Source organism: Terrapene carolina, unplaced genomic scaffold (genome assembly GCF_002925995.2).
Source record: "Terrapene carolina triunguis isolate 2854851 unplaced genomic scaffold, T_m_triunguis-2.0 Scaffold96, whole genome shotgun sequence".
Lineage (NCBI taxonomy): Eukaryota > Metazoa > Chordata > Testudines > Emydidae > Terrapene > Terrapene triunguis.
Window position 1 is genome coordinate 239911 of NW_020664447.1, and position 19219 is coordinate 259129.

Genomic DNA, 19219 nt, shown 5'->3' on the forward strand with positions numbered 1-19219 from the left:
AGTACCACCTCTGCCCACTTTTGAGACATCACTTTGCAGCTGCTGACAATCTGACTTGGAATGGTAAGTCCTACATCCCTAGGAATAAATCAATATGTACTTGATATGCATGCATAATTCCTACAGTCATTAAGAGAGAGCTAGAGAAAAGGTGTGGGAGATAATATACAGAGGGGAGAGATTAGCAACACCACCAACCCCTGCCCTGCATAAGGGGCTGGAAGGAAAGGAAGCCTCTGGTTAGTTAATGTTTGCAGGGTGCTCTAAAGATTTAAAGTGCTGTTTGAATGCTAAGTATATATTTATTATTATCCTGAAGTATTCTGTGGTATGTGACTGTTTATTTTATGATGTCTCCCCTGTGAAAGATAAATAATGGGGAACCATTCCTCAGATTGTGAGAACCACTTTTAATATTTGCAAAATTTTATAACTGTCCAGAGCTCCATTTTCAAGGCCTTCTATGAAAAATAGATGACTTTTCCTCAGGTAATTTATTTCAAGTAAGGAAACACAAACAAAGATTATCTCAGTGATAAATCATTGCTGCCACTAGACTGCTGAAAATATTAAGTGAAAAACAAAACACCACCTCTCAGCACATCTATGACTGTAACAATCGGACAGGGCAGGAGCAGATTAATGGTGTTTAGAAAAGTAAGGCTGCAAGTTATGCTGTTCTGCTTTCTCTGGAAAAAATACAGAACTTCAAGATTGTGTTCTCAGTCAGCATTTCGCTACCTTTTCAAAGACTTCAAATCACTGTATGTAAATTAATCCTAAATACAAAATGTGTATAAAACCGATCTTCCTGATTCTCTGGGGAGAGGAAAAGAAGTATCTAGCCTTGTTCTTCCTGGCTAATAAACTGGAGAATAAATATGCCCATCTGCAGATCTTTTTGAGAATTATCAGAGCTGTGAATGTCCCTGCACTCAAAACAGATCTGTGTTTTGGCTCCTCCCATCATTAGTACTTTCAGATTGGAGGGTGTCTGATCAGTCAGTTTCTTCACTGTTAATGCCACCCTTACAGCAAGCAATGTAGTTAAAAAACATTGCACGCGTTTCCTGGAGTTCAAGGGCCTCCTCCTACTCCCACTCCCACTCCCATTGAAGTAAATAGAAAAATTCCAACTAATCACTGAAAGCAGGATTGGGCTCCCAAGTTTCCAGAGTTGCTGGTGGGTTTGGTTTGGGCCAATGCAGCTGTGCATTCATGCAGCTGTTTTGTTTCCTTTTCAATGCTGGAATCAATCGAGTGAAAAATTTGCTCTGTTGCTGGGCAGTTCCTCGCAATAACTCTGCATAATCTGCATGATAATACATGGCCTTACCATAGTAACCTGCAGCCACTGCATGCCTTGGCAACAGGAAATAGTTCAACAATATTCACTGTACAAATGGGATGTCTGCAAACTGCTCATTGCCTTTTTATTCATCTGGAGGATTTTTTTAAATACTTTTGAGTTTGATGGGCTAAGGCTTTTTTCCCTCCCTCCATTGTGTGACAACTTTTCCCTCTGATGCAAGTTGGAAGGCTATAACACTGTAATGAACAGTGTGGTGACTAGTGCAACCTCTTCCCTTTCACCAGCAGGATTTATTAAAAACATTAACCAGCACAGGTCAAGTAACTGGAATTACATAAATATAAAAGGTTAATGCTAATGGCAGTGCAAAACACATACCAGAGGCACCTGTAAATGGTCTCACTGGCATAGAATTATTGGGAGATTGCTGAGTAGTACTAATTTAGCTTTTAGGACAAAAGGAAGGGAAGCATGCCTTGTTACATCTACCTGTCAGCCTGAGATATAGTGTGGCAACTAATTACTGCTAGCTTTGCTTTGAGCAAGTGTAGTACCTATATTAAAATACATTGCCTGGGTTTTCTAGCAAGGTCCTTTGGGCTGGTTTTATGAGCTAATATTTTATTCTCTTTGATGCTGCTTACTTAGGACCCTTGTCTGGGTCAGAATTCTCATTCTTCAGAGCCCAGAAGGGGCTTTCAAGTTGAGCAGGGCTGTTGGGGACCAGTCTCTTTTATGGTTCCGGCAGGTTCTTTGTGATGGAGATTAGTAATTTGCATAGATCCCTTAACCCCATGTTACTCTGGAGTAGGTAGTGGGCAGCTCCTATCTTGTGCTGGAGAAACTGTCACCGAATCAGCTGTGGTGGGAAGTATGATAGCCATTAAAAAAAAAGTTCAGGTTAACTGAACAGTCAAGTTGAGCCAAATTCCAAAGAACCAGTTCCAATGTGGATGATATTGGCAGTTTGGGATTTGGATAAGCATTTACAAATTTTGGGAAAAGGGGTGGAAAGTCATGAAGACTTTATGTAAGTGGGTCTGTTAAAGATGGCCAGTTGGGATATATCCAGCATTTGGGCAGGTAAAATTCAGATAAGAGAAACCCTGACTTTCCCCTCTCCCCCACAATGAAAAATGTAATGCTCTATCCAAAACAAAATTCCACCCCCATCCTTGCTAACCTCTATGAAACAGCATAAACAAATTAGGACTGAACATTATTAACCGTTTATAAACTGCAGCTATAATAATACTTAGGAGTAGAATAGGGCATTTCATTCATAGAGCTCAAAACACTCTGCAAAAGAAAATAAGTATTGTTATCTCCAATTTACAGATTGTAGGAGGGAGGCAAATGAGGCACAGAGACCTGCACAAGCAGAGCCAGGAATATCCAGCGCTTCTTTTTTAAGCTCTCTCACACTGATTTTATATCATTGCATTTTACAGTATAACATTTATATCCTCTCATTTAATTGGAATGACTCCTGATTTTTACAAGTGTAAGTGAGAGTAGAATCAAACTTCAGGTCTCCTGGCTTTCAGGCCAGTACCCCAAACCCTGCCTCCTTAGCACTACAACTATATTACATTATTGGCTAACAACAATACTTCTGTAGTGTCAACCAAGGATCTTAAAAGGCTTTACAAGCATTAACTAATAAAGCTTCCTGGCGTGCCTGTGAGGTAGGTAGAGGGGATTTAAATGTTACTCTAGCCATGACTGTAATGCAGCCACTTGTGGTTTGGAATGCAGCAGCTGTTAAGCACTGTGCCCAGGAGCAAATATTTGCTGGGTCGAGTCCTTTACGTTCAGAGTACTACCTTTGAATTTTTCATCCTTACCCTTGCAGTCTTTTTTCTTTCTCTCTCTCTCGCTCTCTTTTTTTTCTTTGCATATAAAATATACAGTCTTTCTCCCTTGCTTCATTTGGCTGGATGCTAAGGGTACACAAATGTTAGCCCTATACCAAAGCAGACAGTATGTCAGTTAGCAAGATACACTCAATTGTGTACAGGTAATAGGGTGACCAGATGTCCCAATTTTATAGGGACAGTCCTGATTTTTGGGTCTTTTTCTTATATAGGTTCCTATTATGCTCCACCCCCGTCCTGATTTTTCACACTTGCTGTCTGGTCACCCTAACAGTTAATAAAAGGCAAATAAACTATAAATCCAAAATGCAAAAGGGTAATAAGATATGTCTGTTCAAATTAGTCTGTTAAATGTAGCACAGAATTACTTTTTAATTTTACAACCAGAGGAGTAGCAGGGCAGTTATCTGGAAGCACTAAGGGCCTCTTACTAAAAAGAGGTTAGTCCTAAACTCTGTCATCATCATAGGAAATTTTTATTTATTTAATTTTTGCATCTGTGCAAGCATTGTGACATGCTTCCCATAAATTAATCCTGTTACTTTTTTTTTAGTAGATGGATTATTTTGCCTCTGAGATATTAGCCCAGTTTTACAAAAAATAAAATAAAATTCTATAGCATGGGTTCCGTGTGAGTCTCATTGCTAGAAAAACCTCAGAACTGTTACCCCTGTAGGTACTGGGCCAAAGGGAAACTCCCACTGATGTTCCTAGGAGCCTTGTCTGTATCAGGCCTGCAAGGTCAGATCCTTAATAGATTTTAATTCCCTGCTGAGGGAGTTTTTTTGTTAAAACTGTTTTTGGGTAGGCAGGGTGGCTACCTAAAGATAGATCACTGCACTGGGATTTAGGAGACTTGGGTTTAGTTCCCAGCTTTGTCACTGACTTGCTGACTGACCTTAGGCAAGTCACTTCACTTCCTTGTCTCTGTTTCCCTCCCTGTAAAATGGGGATAATGATATTGATCTTTGTAAACCACTGTGAGATCAACGGATGAAAAGTGTTATGTAAGAGCTAGGTGCTGCTATTATTCAGTTTAGTAGATGAAAGCATTCAATAATCCTTTAATGATGTTTATGTTTAGGGGGAAAATGTATGAAGTTGTATAACACAACAACACACCCACAAATGAGAGTAGCAGGCATGAGATGCTTTCCTTGCTCCCCTGTGTGGGTTACCCATGTTGCTGGTCACACTAGGGCAACAGCAGCACTGTCTGTTTCCCACTCCCCCTCCTGTACTTGTGGGCTTGCAGTGGCAAGGAGTGGACAGAGCCACAGCCCCACCCTCCAACACACAGCATCACTATAGAGCTGTGGAGAGGAGAATTGGTGTACTAGGAATAGGGCAGGCACAAGTAACTTCCTCCATAGAGTAACAAGGAAGCAGGGATCAAACTGAGTCACAATTCCTGGGGCCTTCCAGCTACCCACTGCCCCTTACTCAGGGTAAATTGCAAGGTGCCTATCTAACCCACTAATCTCGTCCTTACATATACTGCTATGAAGAAAGTTACAAATCAGGCCACTTAAAACAGAGAAGTTGGGAGCCTTGGATGTGCTGTATTTCTGAGCCACTTTAGTTGTTAGTATTGTAACCTCTTGACTGATAACAATATCCTTTGAAATACTTAACTTGGGATTTTATTGTGTAGTATTTATAATTTAACAGCCTTATACGGATAGTTCCTCTGAGAACCTATGCAGAGCCTGTGGTTGCTTCAGGAATCTTTAGAAATGCTCAGCTTATCTGCCTTCCATCTCTAGAAAACAGCAATTGCATCACCAACTGCAGCTGTATGATAAGTTTCTAAGGGTCACAAGCTTGTACAAAAGATTCTATTTCAGACAGAAGAGATTTGGTTGCCCTTCAGCCTGTTTCTGATCTAATCCACAGATCAGCCTAATAGGGCTGATTATGACGTGAGAAGTATTCATCCCTTGCAGCAGCCCGGGGCACTTTAATGAACCAATGATATCATTTGAGCAACACAATCACGTCCTGCTGCAGTGTTGCTTTCGACTTAAGGAGCAATTAGATTTTTTCTTATCCCCCACCAAAACTGAAAAGTTCAAGCTATTTCTTGTCTGCAAGTGACTGTAATCAGAAATGTCAGACTACAGATAGTGAGACTATGTAAAATTTAATAAAACAGACGTGAGTCCAGAGTGACACATAATCCTACAATATACAGAAGTGGAGTGCTGTTTATGTAGACAGGAGTTTGACTTGAGAGGCAACTCTCTCTTTTTGGGAAAACAAAAACATAAGTTTCATTCTCTGGAACTACATTCAGTTGCTCTGTTTACTCATGTTATTTAGTCTTTATTATCAGAGTTGTATGAAGGGATTGTGACCTTCCCCTCTGGTGTTGTCTGGACTGGTGATCTGCTAGGCCACTCCAATCCTTGACTCTGGGAACCAGTCTTATCCTGCTCTGCTGTGAGAACCCCACTCCTGGGCTGTTCACGCACAGCCTCTGGCATGTAAGCTGCTCCCAGCTACTTGCTAGCGAATCAGTGTCCAGTTATGCCCACTGGACGCTGCAAGCTTACATAAGTTTGTCAATTTAACAAAGAAATTGATATGTACCAGGCTTGTTCTTCCCAGGGGAGTCTCTGGAAACCAAACACATTGCTTCAGGTACAATAAACAAACAGGTTTACTAACTATAAAGATAGATTTAAGTGATTATAAGTCAAGGCATAACAAGTCAGATTTGGTCAAATGAAATAAAAGCAAAACACATTCTAAGCTGATCTTAACACTTTCATTGTCCTTACAAACTTATAGATGCTTCTCACCCCAGGCTGGCTCTTCAGCCAGGCTCTCCCCTTTGATCAGTGGTTCAGTCACTTGGTGGTGGTAGTGTCTGCAGATATAGGTGAAAGAGAGAGAGCATGGCAAAATGTCTCCCTTTTATCATGTCCTTTCTTTCCTCTTGGCTTTGCCCCTCCTCCCCCCTTTCAGAGTCAGATGAGCATTACCTCATCGCAGTCCCGAACTGCCCAAAGGAAGGGGGTGACTCCCTCGAGGGTCTAACAGATTCTTTTGTTGCTGCCTAAGTCAGTGTCCATTGTTCCTGTGAGGCTGGGCTGGGTTTGTCCCATCCATGCCCTGACGAGGTGTGAACTGCTTCTCTGTTCTTGGCTTGCTTTAAGCCATGAGGATACATTTTCACCCTCATAATTATATACACATGAAATTATAACCTATAACCTTACTGTAACAATTACTATAACATCACTATAACAACCGTGCTCAGTGCATTATGAGCCTTCCGAAGACACCCAACATGACAAACTTTGCATTGGATACCACACAATCATTTTGTAAAGATGAACATGGGGATGTAGGGTGTTCCCCTGAGGTACAGAGTGTCACAGGGATCTAGGGTGACCAGACAGCAAATGTGAAAAATCGGGATGGGGTGGGGGGTAATAGGAGCCTATATAAGAAAAAGCCCCAAATATCGGGACTGTCCCTATAAAATTGGGACATCTGGTCACCCTACAGGGATCCTAATCTTAAGTATACTACAATATTAAAGAACACTTGAAATAAGAATAGTTCAAAGTCCACAGATGCAATTATGTAAACTAAATAATCACCCTTTGCATGTACATACCACTTTTAATTTGAGGTACTCAGATAGCTTTACCATGGCCCTGATTCAGCAAAGCACTTGAGCATATGCTTAATTTTAAGCATATGAGCTAGTCCCATTGAAGACAACTCTTTGCACTAAAGTCAGACCCAAAAGGTAGCTACATAATATTATCCCAGTTTTACACATGGAAAAACAGAGGCACAGGGAGATTATGTGACTTGCCTGAGATTGCACGGTGAGCCAGTCTCATTCTTCCTAGACTTTTGCTTTAACCACTATCCATGGTGCTTGCAGAGTCTGACAGTGCGGACCCCTAATGCCAAGAGGCTTCACAGCAGAAACCCGGCTTTAGATTATAATCTAATATCATAGTCTTCATTAAGATGCAGAGTACAACAGTCCTGTTGATGTTTTTCATGGGCCTCATGGATCCTAAGGCTATTCCTGTCTGCCACTTCTGTTGTATCTGCTGTAGGGCAGCCCCTAGCCTTTATGGGGCTCTATGCAAAGTTACAAATGCAAGGCCCCACCCAACACTGCTCCCTCATTATCTATAGCTGGGTTCCCCAACCACAGCTACCTCCTGCCTGTCTGCACCCCCATCTTCAGTCAGCTTCACCTGTTTATGAGTTTCTAAGGGTATGTCTACACTATGAGATTACTCCGAATTTACAGAATTCAATTTTTGGCAACCGATTGTATAAAGTCAAGTGTATGCGGCCACGCTAAGCACATTAATTCGGCGGTGCGCGTCCATGTACCGAGGCTAGCGTTGACTTCCAGAACGTTGCACTGTGAGTAGCTATCCCATAGCTATCCCATAGTTCCTGCAGCCTCCCCGCCCATTGGAATTCTGGGTTGAGATCCCAATGCCTGATGGGGCCAAAAACATTGTCGCGGGTGGTTCTGGGTACATCCTCCCCCTCCCTCCGGGAAAGCAACGGCAGACAACCGTTTCGCGCCTTTTTTCCTGGGTGAACTGTGCAGACGCCATACCACGGCAAGCATGGAGCCCGCTCAGCTCAAGACAGCAGTCATGAACACTGTAAACACCTCTGCACAGAAAAAAGGCGTGAAACGATTGTCTGCCGTTGCTTTCATGGAGGGAGGGGCGACTGACGACATGTACCCAAAACATGTTTATGCTGAACCAGAACCTGTAAAACCAGGCGAGGAGGAGGCGGTGACTGCAGCGCAGCGACGAGAGTGATGAGGACATGGACACAGAATTCTCTCAAACTGCGGGCCCCGGTGCTTTGGAGATCATGTTGTTAATGGGGCAGGTTCTAGCCGTGGAACGCCAATTCTGGGCCTGGGAAACAAACACAGACTGGTGAGACTGCATAGTGTTGCACGTGTGGGACGAGTCCCAGTGGCTGCAAAACTTTCGCATGCGTAAGGACACTTTCATGGAACTTTGTGACTTGCTTTCCCCTGCCCTGAAGTGCAAGAATACCAAGATGAGAGCAGCCCTCACAGTGGAGAAGTGAGTGGCGATAGCCCTGTGGAAGCTTGCAACGCCAGACAGCTACCGGTCAGTCGGGAATCAATTTGAAGTGGGCAAATCTATTGTGGGGGATGCTGTGATGCAAGTAGCCAAAGCAATCACTGAGCTGCTGCTACCAAAGGTAGTGGCTCTGGGAAATGTGCAGGTCATAGTGGATGGCTTTGCTGCAATGGGATTCCCTAACTGTGGTGGGGCGATAGATGGAACCCATATCCCTATCTTGGCACTGGAGTACCAGGGCAGCCAGTACATAAACTGCAAGGAGTACTTTTCAATGGTGCTGCAAGCACTGGTGGATCACAAGGGACGTTTCACCAACATCAACGTGGGATGGCCGGGAAGGGTTCATGACACTCGCATCTTCAGGAACACTAATCTGTTTAAATGGCTGCAGCAAGGGATTTCCTTCCCAGACTAGAAAATAACCGTTGGGGATGTTGAGATGCCTATAGTTATCCTTGGGGACCCAGCCTACCCCTTAATGCCATGGCTCATGAAGCCATACAAAGGCAGCCTGGACAGTAGTCAGGAGCTGTTCAACTACAGGCTGAGCAAGTGCAGAATGGTGGTAGAATGTGCCTTTGGACATTTAAAGGGTCGCTGGCACATGTTACTGACTCGCTCAGACCTCAGCCAAACCAATATTCCCATTGTTATTGTGCTTGCTGTGTGCTCCACAATCTCTGTGAGAGTAAGGCAGAGACATTTATGGTGGGGTGGGAGGTTGAGGCAAGTCGCCTGGCCGCTGATTACGCGCAGCCAGACACCAGGGCAATTAGACGAGCACACCAGGAAGTGCTGCACATCAGAGAAGCTTTGAAAACCAGTTTCATGACTAGTCAGGCTACGGTGTGAAAGTTCTGTTTGCTTCTCCTTGATGAAAACCCACCCGCTTGATTGACTCATTCCCTGTAAGCAAACCACCCTCCTCACTTCAATTACCGCTTGCTTTCAAAGGAAATAAAGTCACTATCATTTAAAAATCATGTATTCTTTATTAATTGGTTATAAATATAGGGAGAGAACTGACAAGGTAGCCCGGGTGGGGTTTGGGAGGAGGATAGGAGGGAAGGAAAAGGCCACTTCAAAAGTTCAAAATAATGACAGCCTTTTGTTTGGGCTGTCCACTGGGGTGGAGTGGGAGGGTGCACGGAGCCTCCCCCCTGCACCGTGTTCTTGGGTGTCTGGGTGAGGAGGCTATGGAACATGGTGAGGGGGGAGGGCAGTTATACAGGGGCTGCAGCGGCACTCTGTGATCCTGCTGCCATTCCTGAAGCTCCACCAGACACTGGAGCATGTCCGTTTGATCACGCAGCAGCCCCAGCGTTGCAGCCTGCCACCTCTCATCTCGAGTGTCCCTCATGGCCTCATGTTCACTGGCATCTTTCCTGTACTTTGATACCGTGTCCTTCCACTCATTCAGATGAGCTCTTTCATCGTGGGTCGATTGCATGATTTCCGAGAACATGTTGTCTCGCGTGCGTTTTTTTTGCCGCCTTATCTGAGATAGCCTTCGGGACGGAGGAGGGAGGCTTGAAAAATTTGCAGCTGTGGGAGGAAGGGAAAAAAGGGAGAGAAGTATTTAAAAAGATACATTTTACAGAACAATGCTTATACTCTTTCACGGTGAACAACACTATTCACATTACATAGCACATGTGATTTCGGTACAAGGTTGAATTTTGCATCTTATATTGAGTGCCTGCAGCTTTGGTGTTAGAGATCACAGATGCAGGGCTGGGCAACAGAATTCGGCTTGCATGCAGCCATGGTAAGCCATTGTCTTTCGGCTTCTGCAACCTTCATAAAAGCAGCGCCCTCCTTTCCCATACCAAGCAAAGCCCATTAAGTGCTGCGGTTTTCCTGTTAACGTGCAGCAGCAGAAACCAAACTAAACCCCACCACCACGCATCCAATTCTGTGGGATGATCGCTTTACCCCTCCCCCCACAGTGTTGCTGGTATCAGGGAAGATCCCTGCAGAAACCAAACTAACCCCCCCCATCCAATTCTGTGGGATGATCGCTTTACCCCTCCCCCCACCGTGTGGCTGGTATCAGGGAAGATCCCTGCTAGCCAAACACGAAAAGCTCAGCGCCAATGGCTGCCCAGCTTGGCTAACTGCAGGGAAGGATTTCTTTTCAGCCACAGGCAAACAGCCCAGTAGGAACGGCCACCTCTATCCCCTTCACTAAATTCCCATATTTCAACCAGGTTACCATGAACGATATCACTCTCCTGAGGATAACACAGCGAGATAAAGAACGGATGTTGCTTGAATGCCAGCAAACACCGGGACCATACGCTGCCAGGCTTTGTCATGCAATGATACCAGATTACTTGCTACTAGCATGGCATGGTCAAGTGTCCTACCATGGAGGACGGAATAAGGCTGCACTGCCCAGAAACCTTCTGCAAAGGCTTTTGGAGTACCTCCAGGAGAGCTTCATGGAGATGTCCCTGGAGGATTTCCGCTCCATCCCCAGACACGTTAACAGACTTTTCCAGTAGCTGTACTGGCCGCGAATGCATCCCAAGTCCTCAGGGCAAATTAATCATTAAAAAAACGCTTGCTTTTAAACCATGTTTTATATTTACAAAGGTACACTCACCAGAGGTCCCTTCCATGGCCTCATTGTCTGGGATACCGCCTTGGGAGGGTACTTCAGTCAGGCTGAGAAAAAGATCGGAGAACGGAGTGGTGTGTGCTCTCCGCAAGCTCGTCCTCCTCCTCCTCCTCATCTTCCCCATCCGCAGAATCCTCAGGCATGGCTGAGATTACCCCCTCCTCGGAATCCACAGCCAGAGGTGGGGTAGTGGTGGCAGCCCCTCCTAGAATTGCATGCAGCTCAACGTAGAAGCGGCATGTCTGTGGCTCTGACCCGGAGCGACTGTTTGCCTCCTTTGTTTTTTGATAGGCTTGTCTGAGCTCCTTAACTTTCACGCGACACTGATATGAGTCCCTATTGTGGCCTCTCTCCATCATGCCCTTGGAGATTTTTTCAAATGTTTTGGCATTTCGTCTTTTGGAATGTAGTTCTGCTAGCACGGAATCCTCTCCCCATATAGCGATCAGATCCAGTACCTCCCATACGGTCCATGCTGGTGTTCTTTTTTGATTCTCGGACTGCATGGTTACCTGTGCTGATGAGCTCTCGGTGGTCACCTGTGCTCTCCAGGCTGGGCAAACAGGAAATGAAATTCAAAAGTTCGCGGGGCTTTTCCTGTCTACCTGGCCAATGCATCCGAGTTCAGATTGCTGTCCAGAGCGGTCACAATGGTGCACTGTGGGATAGCTCCCGGAGGCCAATACTGTCGAATTTCGTCCACACTAACCCTAATTCGAACCAGCAATGTCGATTTCGGCGCTACTCCCCTTGTCAGAGAGGAGTACAGAAATCGATTTTAAGAGCCCTTTATGTCGAAGTAAATGGCTTCATTGTGTGGACGGGTGCAGAGTTAATTCGATTTAACGCTGCTAAATTTGACCTATACTCATAGTGTAGACCAGGCATAAGAGCTCTTGAGGCACACTGTATGGGCTGAGTAGCCAAGCAGTGGAGTTGCTCCACAGCTTTCCAAGTGGGGATGGCAGTCAAGGCATTAGATGTACAGGAAATGGCCATGGTTGCAGATGGGTAATCAGAGGACACTCTTTCTGGCAGGTTGTGTGTGTATTGAAGGCAAAACAGTATATACCTGCAGCTCCCATAGCCCTTCAATAAGATCAGTGGGTGCTCATCTCCTATGAAAAGCAGGCAATCCAGTATACAGTACTGTGACAAAAGCAGGGCCGGCTCCAGGCACCAGGCACCCAAGCTGGTGCTTGGGGCGGCACCTGGAGGGGGGCGGCGCGGCGCTCCGGCCGCCGGGGGGCGGCCGGAGGCTTTTTTGCCTGGGGCGGCAAAAAAGCCAGAGCCGGCCCTGGACAAAAGGCAGAAATTTTCCAGGGGGCTGGATAAATTATTCTAGAAAAATACTTTCCAAGGAATGAAAATTAAAGACAAACTAAAAGAAACTCAGTGTTACCTTTGAGTAACACAAAGGCTGAGCAAAACACAATGCTATCATTCCACAGATTTCCTGAGACAGCATGATCTCACAGTATTTAATGTTCACAGTAGCCTCATGACAAGTCACAGACCCCATTTATCATGTAGAGTTCAGAGGTTCTGTCTCAGTGGTCAGGAAACAGTATTTCCCTTTTAATCCTTCTCTCTCATGGACTAAATTATTAATACTCTAGGGGGAAAAAGTTATTTAAGGGGGTTGGGAGCAAAGCTACTTTCATGAGTGATATCTTTATTACTAGCTAGTTATTTTATCACAGCCAGATACTACAGCCTGTCACAGGGTGACTGGCTCTTTAAGGGGATTCAGGCCCAGCCTCACCTGTGATGGACCAGCTACCTCCTAGCTGAGACCAGCTACAGATCATGTGATTATAAAAGCCAGCAGGTGTCTCAGTCAAATGTAGAGAGTTGGTAGGGAGGTTTTTATGTAAGGCCCTGAAGTAGTGCATGATGGAGATATGTACTCAGTAGACTGGAAACCTATAGCATGTAGAAGACCCTGGATTAGGAGAAAGGGATGATTGATTTGATGTATTGTACTGTTTTTATGGGGGAAGAAAATAAAGCTGAAGCCCTGAAAAAGGAGACTGAATGAGACTTTGGGTACGGTATCTTAGGCTGAAGAGACAGATTAGTAGCATAGACCAGGCCTAGAACACATCAGGAAGGGAAAATGTAAAGGTGCCCCCCCCTTCCAAAAAAAACAACAAAAAAACCACACACACACACAATGTAGTTATTCCTGCATTTTAGTAATCTGCATCAGTTTCCAGTACATGAAAGGCAAACAGAAATATTTAAGAATCTGAAAGGAAGGGTTAACAGCCATGGATTGGATAACTCAATATGTATTAATGAGCCCTGCTTGTAGTTACATTTATATAGTGCTTTGGGATCTTTCAGTGTGAAAGGAGCTATATGCTTGCTTTGCCATCTCCTTGTCCTCCTGTAAGCAAGGTTGGTGGTGCAGACACATAGAGCATGTGTGATTGGGAAAGGTGCTATATAAAGGTAAGATGCTCTTATATATTAATGTCAGTGATTAATCATATTCCTAATTCTCTAGCTGGCTTCTCCACATCAGGTTTTCTTGTCCTCTAACACAACCCAGCTGCTAAATGAGGCAAAAGTAGTTATTGTGATGTTTGTATCCTCACTATTGGATTTGAAGAAATAACAGAATAATTGGTGTTCAGAGATGGGAAAGACCTATTAGTTAATCCAGTGCGAGGTAACATTCTTGAAGAGTCCCTGTGCCTGACCATCAAGGAATGTGTCTGAGTTATATAGATATTGGATGCTACACTGACCTCAGCTATCCCTGTTGCAAGCTGAGCTGGACCTTTAAGAAGAGTGGAGTACTGAGTTTCTGCCCTTATGGTATTTGGGAAGGATCACGTGGCCAAGAGCCAGGCCTGCTGGGACATTTAAGAACTCTGTTTGGGAGATCAGAATTGAGGTAAGACTTAAGAGATTCTTCTCTTTCCTCTGCTAGTGGCCAAGGATGTGGCTAGTAGCTTAGCCTGAGGAGAGGGTAACAGAACCCTGAAGTGGGGAGTGGGATCCAGCCCTGTTCAAAGGGGTGAAGGTTGGGGAGCCTTGAGAGGGGTATGAAGAATAATCCAGCCCTGGGTTAAGAGTGGATGTAAAGAGCTATGCAAAGGAAGCAATTTGCAGCACAACAGCAACAAATGTTTTACTGGTCCCACAAAACTCAAGAACTGTTGTGTTTATATATTCTTAACTGTTTACATATATACAAACAGAGCACTCTCATAATGCCTGGAAACTGACATTGTGGTTTGAACCCCAATACAAGGGGAGAAGAAATCCCCTTGCACAGAGTGGTAAAGGACTGTGAAGCCCTGCCCTGGGGAAGGGCTGGAGGACATCTGTTAGAGCTGAACTGTAAGTTGTATATTTTATCTGTTAGAAAGAGAAAACTGAGGCAGGTTGAAGCACCCATACAGAGGGTATGGTAACCATAGGAGGATTCTCAGAGTGGGCTGTGGAGGTGGGAGTCCCCCAGTGGTGCTGGAACTAGAGGTGCTGGGAATGCTGCCGCACCCTCTGTCTTGAAGTAGTAATAACAAATACCGAATACATGTTTTCCATCATGTAAACCCATGGATTCCCCAGCAGATGTAGAGTTGATATACTGGCTTCTATACTACTCTCCTTCTGGGGCAGGAGTGGGAAGAGCTAGAACACAAGGCACTCTGGCTAATCTGAGCTAGCAGATGGCCCTTTAGGGACCATTGTCAGCTGGCATAGGTTAGAGTAGCCCCCAAATTCTGTTAATTGGATCCAGGGCAGAGTAGAGTGCTCCCTGATGGCCATTCCTCTCTGTTGCACCAAGTGGAGCTCAGGAATGGGAGAGAATATGAACTACTGCCTTTAAATGGCCACAGCAGGAATGATTTCAAAGTTTGCCACCTTTTTACTGATAGGAACAAAAAGCTGTTTATGGAAAAATGGCAGCCCTCCAGGACTAGAATGTATGTCACACGAAAGCAATGTCTTGTCCAAACTGGCCTTTATTTCCCATCACAATACACAATATCTTGCCCACAGTAACTTCCAGGAGGGAATAGCATGAGGAAATAGTTCTTCATTCAGTAGTTCCAGTGGGCCAGCTCTTACATGAGATTCATGACCAGTAGTAAACAACACAAATGGTTACCTCAGTGCTAGTACCGGTGCATCCATACCTGCTAATAGTAACGGTTAATAAATTTGCACCCAAAGAAACCTTCACTTCAGTGTTGCCCGTCCCAGTGTTCAAAAATCATACATCAAGCCCCCAATAATCCTGGCTTACTGAAAATAAGATATTGGGGTTCTTATTTACCTTTTGGATTTTGAACCTTTGAGGTGCACTCTGGTTATGTTTTCAATCTTTTTTTCTGCAAACATGAGGGCTAGAAATGTACTTTAATTAAAAAATAAAATTTGAACTGCTTATGTAGTTACCTGAGACCAGGAGCAGTGGCTTTTTGAAACACACCAAGTATCATCTGACTTGCAGTAACATCATGAGAACTGACAACACTGAGTTCAGAGTCAAAGCCAAAAGCAGGCCTGTAGCTATGAAGTTTATGTAATTGCTCTAATCAGTATTCTAGATCATCTGCTTTACTGGCAGTATTGATGCTTGAATGAATCTTATTGCCAACCTTTGTAACCTAACACTGAAAGAGATGCTTGGGGTTTTGCGACTGCCTGGAGTAAATCAGTGTAAAAGTTTCAGTCTGGAGTTCAATGTGTGATATGAATGGTCAGCTCTGTATGAGTGTAAGTGTTGTCATCCTAAATGAGCCTTTCACTTTACTAATTTCTTCCCTACACAGGTTTCAGAGTGGTAGCCGTGTTAGTCTGTATGAGCAAAAACAACAAGGAGTCCTTGTGGCACCTTAGAGACTAACAAATTTATTTGGGCATAAGCTTTCGTGGGCTAGAACCCACTTTATCAGATGCATGGGTTCTAGCCCACGAAAGCTTATGCCCAAATAAATTTGTTAGTCTCTAAGGTGCCACAAGGACTCCTCATTGTCTCCCCTACACAGTAATTGACTTTAACTGGATACTCTGATTTATCAGGGTTTGTGATAATGGTGGTATAGCAACATGATCGAAAAGGAAAAGAGATTTTTGTGTGTGTAAAGGGGGTAGGGAGAGAGATATAATACGATACCACATGTATATGTGGATGTTATCAATTTCCAATGCTATTGTGCAAACAGGGACACTGGAATCAGAAAGGAGATGGCTGGTTAAAATCTTAGTTTCTTAATGGCACCATAAAGCCAGCTCACTAGGGCTTGATACAAAGCTCATTGAAGTTAATGGAAAGTCTCCCATTGACTTCAATGGACTTTTGCATCAGGCCTTAATGACTTAACTCTGGAGGCCTTACCCAGATAAATCTCCCATAGATTTCAATTAGGGGTAGGGAGCAGTTGCTTGGGTGGGGACTACAGGATCTAGTCACAAATAACTATTGGAGTGCCCAGACTTTTCCAGCAGGAGGAACAGATCCCTCCAGCCTTTGCAAAATAATTGATGAAAACTTCCTGGTAAATTTTGCTGACTGATTTCATTATTGCTGAAGTCTCAACTGAACCTCAGAAGTCATCTCTACATGCTAAATGCTTTCATTATCTTTTACCTTCTTAGGGCCATAGTTTCCAAAGAAATCTCTACATCTGCACTATCCAGCTGTGACTCTGCACAAGCAAATGACATCTTCATGAACATAGTCACATTTAACTTCCCAAAATGAGTGCACATGCTGTTTCCATGTAGAAACCTGTATATTTGGGTACCCAAACTCCTCCTCTCCCCAAAAATGTTGGGTGCACAAATAAAGGCACAAAAAAGTAGAGACCCTTCTGGCCCTTACTATTTAGTTTGACCTTGGGCTGGTCTATTCTTCATTACTGCCACTGTTACTATTGCTATTATTCTTGTTTAATGAGATAATCCAAATCTCATTTGATTCACAGAGCACTGGATACAACACACTTTATTAAGGCATTTCTGAGTTCTGCATGTCAACTCAGCTGTCTGCAGTTCTATCTTCTATGAAGGAAAGAGACCTGCTAATGCATTTTACAGTTGACTGTTTCTCAGAAGCATTAGCTTTTGTCAGTGTGTATATTTGAACAGCAGATTTTTTGTTAAAGTAATAAATTTATTGTACATTTTGGTTAGAGGTGTTAACTGAGTATATTTAATAGTGATTCTCAGAAAGAGAAATTCTCAGAAAGAGAAAACTACAGCAGTTTCTCTTCTGCCAAAAAAGTCACCTTTCTTGTGAAAGCAGTAACACAACAACTGTGGGGCTACTTTTCTTGACTGATGGCAGGATGCCAGAGATCCATTGAAGAGAACTCCACTCACAGAGGTTCCTTTGAGTATTTTACAGTGACGCTGGAGAGCCTTGCCGCTGTCTTCTGCTTGCACTTCCTCTTTCAAATCTTCATTGCACCTTGATGCTGCGCACTTTCCTTAGACATTAATGTTTACACATTATCACTAATACCATGTTGAAGTTTTCCATATTCTGTCTTTTGTTTGGAACTAGTCAAGAGCTGCTTAGTTATTAATGCATATGATGGTGTGGTGGTGATTTAAAACAATGAAAAATGGCACAGACAATTTAAATGGAAACTGTCCCTCAGTTCTTAAACAGGTACTTAAAGTTGTGCTGTTTGTGCCAGCGTTTTCTCTATTTACCTTGGATTTTGTCAGTGTAATATGCAGGGCTCCATGTGCCCTGCAATTTTGAAGCCACAAAGTTTACCAGACTATTTGCCCTTTGCTGAAAAATCGTGATCCAAGGACTAAGCTACCATTTAAAAAAAAAACCAACCTAGCCCTCATGCTTGTAGAGAAGTCATGGCATTTGCTACTCTACACGTATATATTTTATCACTTGAGTCTGCAGACAGAGTGAAACCATAGTTCTGGGAGGTGTGAATTGCCCGGGATTGCTAACTCTGGAAGTGTAAAATATTGACATTTAAATTGTCACCCTTGACCCTGCCAGCAGGTAGGGGATCTTGGGGGACAACTACTGCACTGGTGGGGTGCAAAATAAGCTTTATTAAGAAAATGCAAAAACAGGGAAAATTCAATAGTGAGGGGTATGGGGTTTGTTAAGGTAGACAATTGGGGAGGGGTTTCTTTTAGTAAATAGGATAGGGGGTTTCAATAGTGGGGTACAATACAGTTGGTAACCAATTAACACTGAAGTATAAATGTAACAGGTAGCTAACAGTTTCTATGTAAAGGGTGTGTTACAGCGGCATATAACCAACAAACAGTTATGGGTAAAATGTGTTAAATAACCAACAACTCTAGGTAAAAATATGTCACAGTGGTGTAAATGTAAAATGTGAGGGGTGTTAGAAAGGAAAAGGGTAACCAATGGGGGTTTATGCTAGACTTTAGTAATACAATTGAGGTTTGGCAGCAATAGGAGCGGGGTGAACACGTGGGGGAAGGGATTAAAAGAGAGAGAGAGAGAAAGGCAGTGGTAGAGGAATGAGGTTGGGGGATGGGGGAAGAGGAGCACGTGGTGGAGCAGAGACCAAAGGCAGAGGTGCTGCGGAGGGAGATTTAAACTCAGGGAGACACAGAGAGCAGACAGGCTGCAAGTTTAAACAGCAGAGAGACTGCAACGAGTGACTGGGGAGCTCTGGGGGGAGACACAGGCAAGCTCGGGGCGGGGTAGCGGGAAGACAGACTTAACCACAATTATACAGAACACAGCAAAATCTTATCTATGATCTAACTTAACCAAGACTATACAAATTAGCAAGTAACAGAACACAATGCAACAATTTTTTAAACCTAACTTACAGAGCACAATACAAACAATTCTTTAAACCTAACTTAACCACAGCTATGCAAAATGAAATTACAACTTATCTGGACTAAGAACCTGATTCTAATAGGTGCACCTTACACTCCCTGCCACTTCTTTGATCGGGAGGGGGAGCAGTTCCAGAAGGCAGAGTGGTGTGTGCCCAGGGTACAACCTGGGGGGGGAGGTTAACTAGTGGTGGCCGCGGCAGTGGGGTGGCTGCAAGCCGGCAGCCCAGGATACAGTCCAGGAAGGCACAGCCTAGCAGCGGCACAGGCTTATTTCTAGCAGCAAAGGCGCTGCGGAGCCAGAAACAGATTACAGATACAGACCAAGGAGTTAGCTTGGGTCTGTCTGCTGGGGAAACAAGGCCAGCAGCTAGGACAGGGGGAGTTTGCAAGAGGGAGTTCTTACCATTCCCCAGGACAGCAGCAAGCACAGAGACAGGAACGGCAGTAGCATCGGAGGATG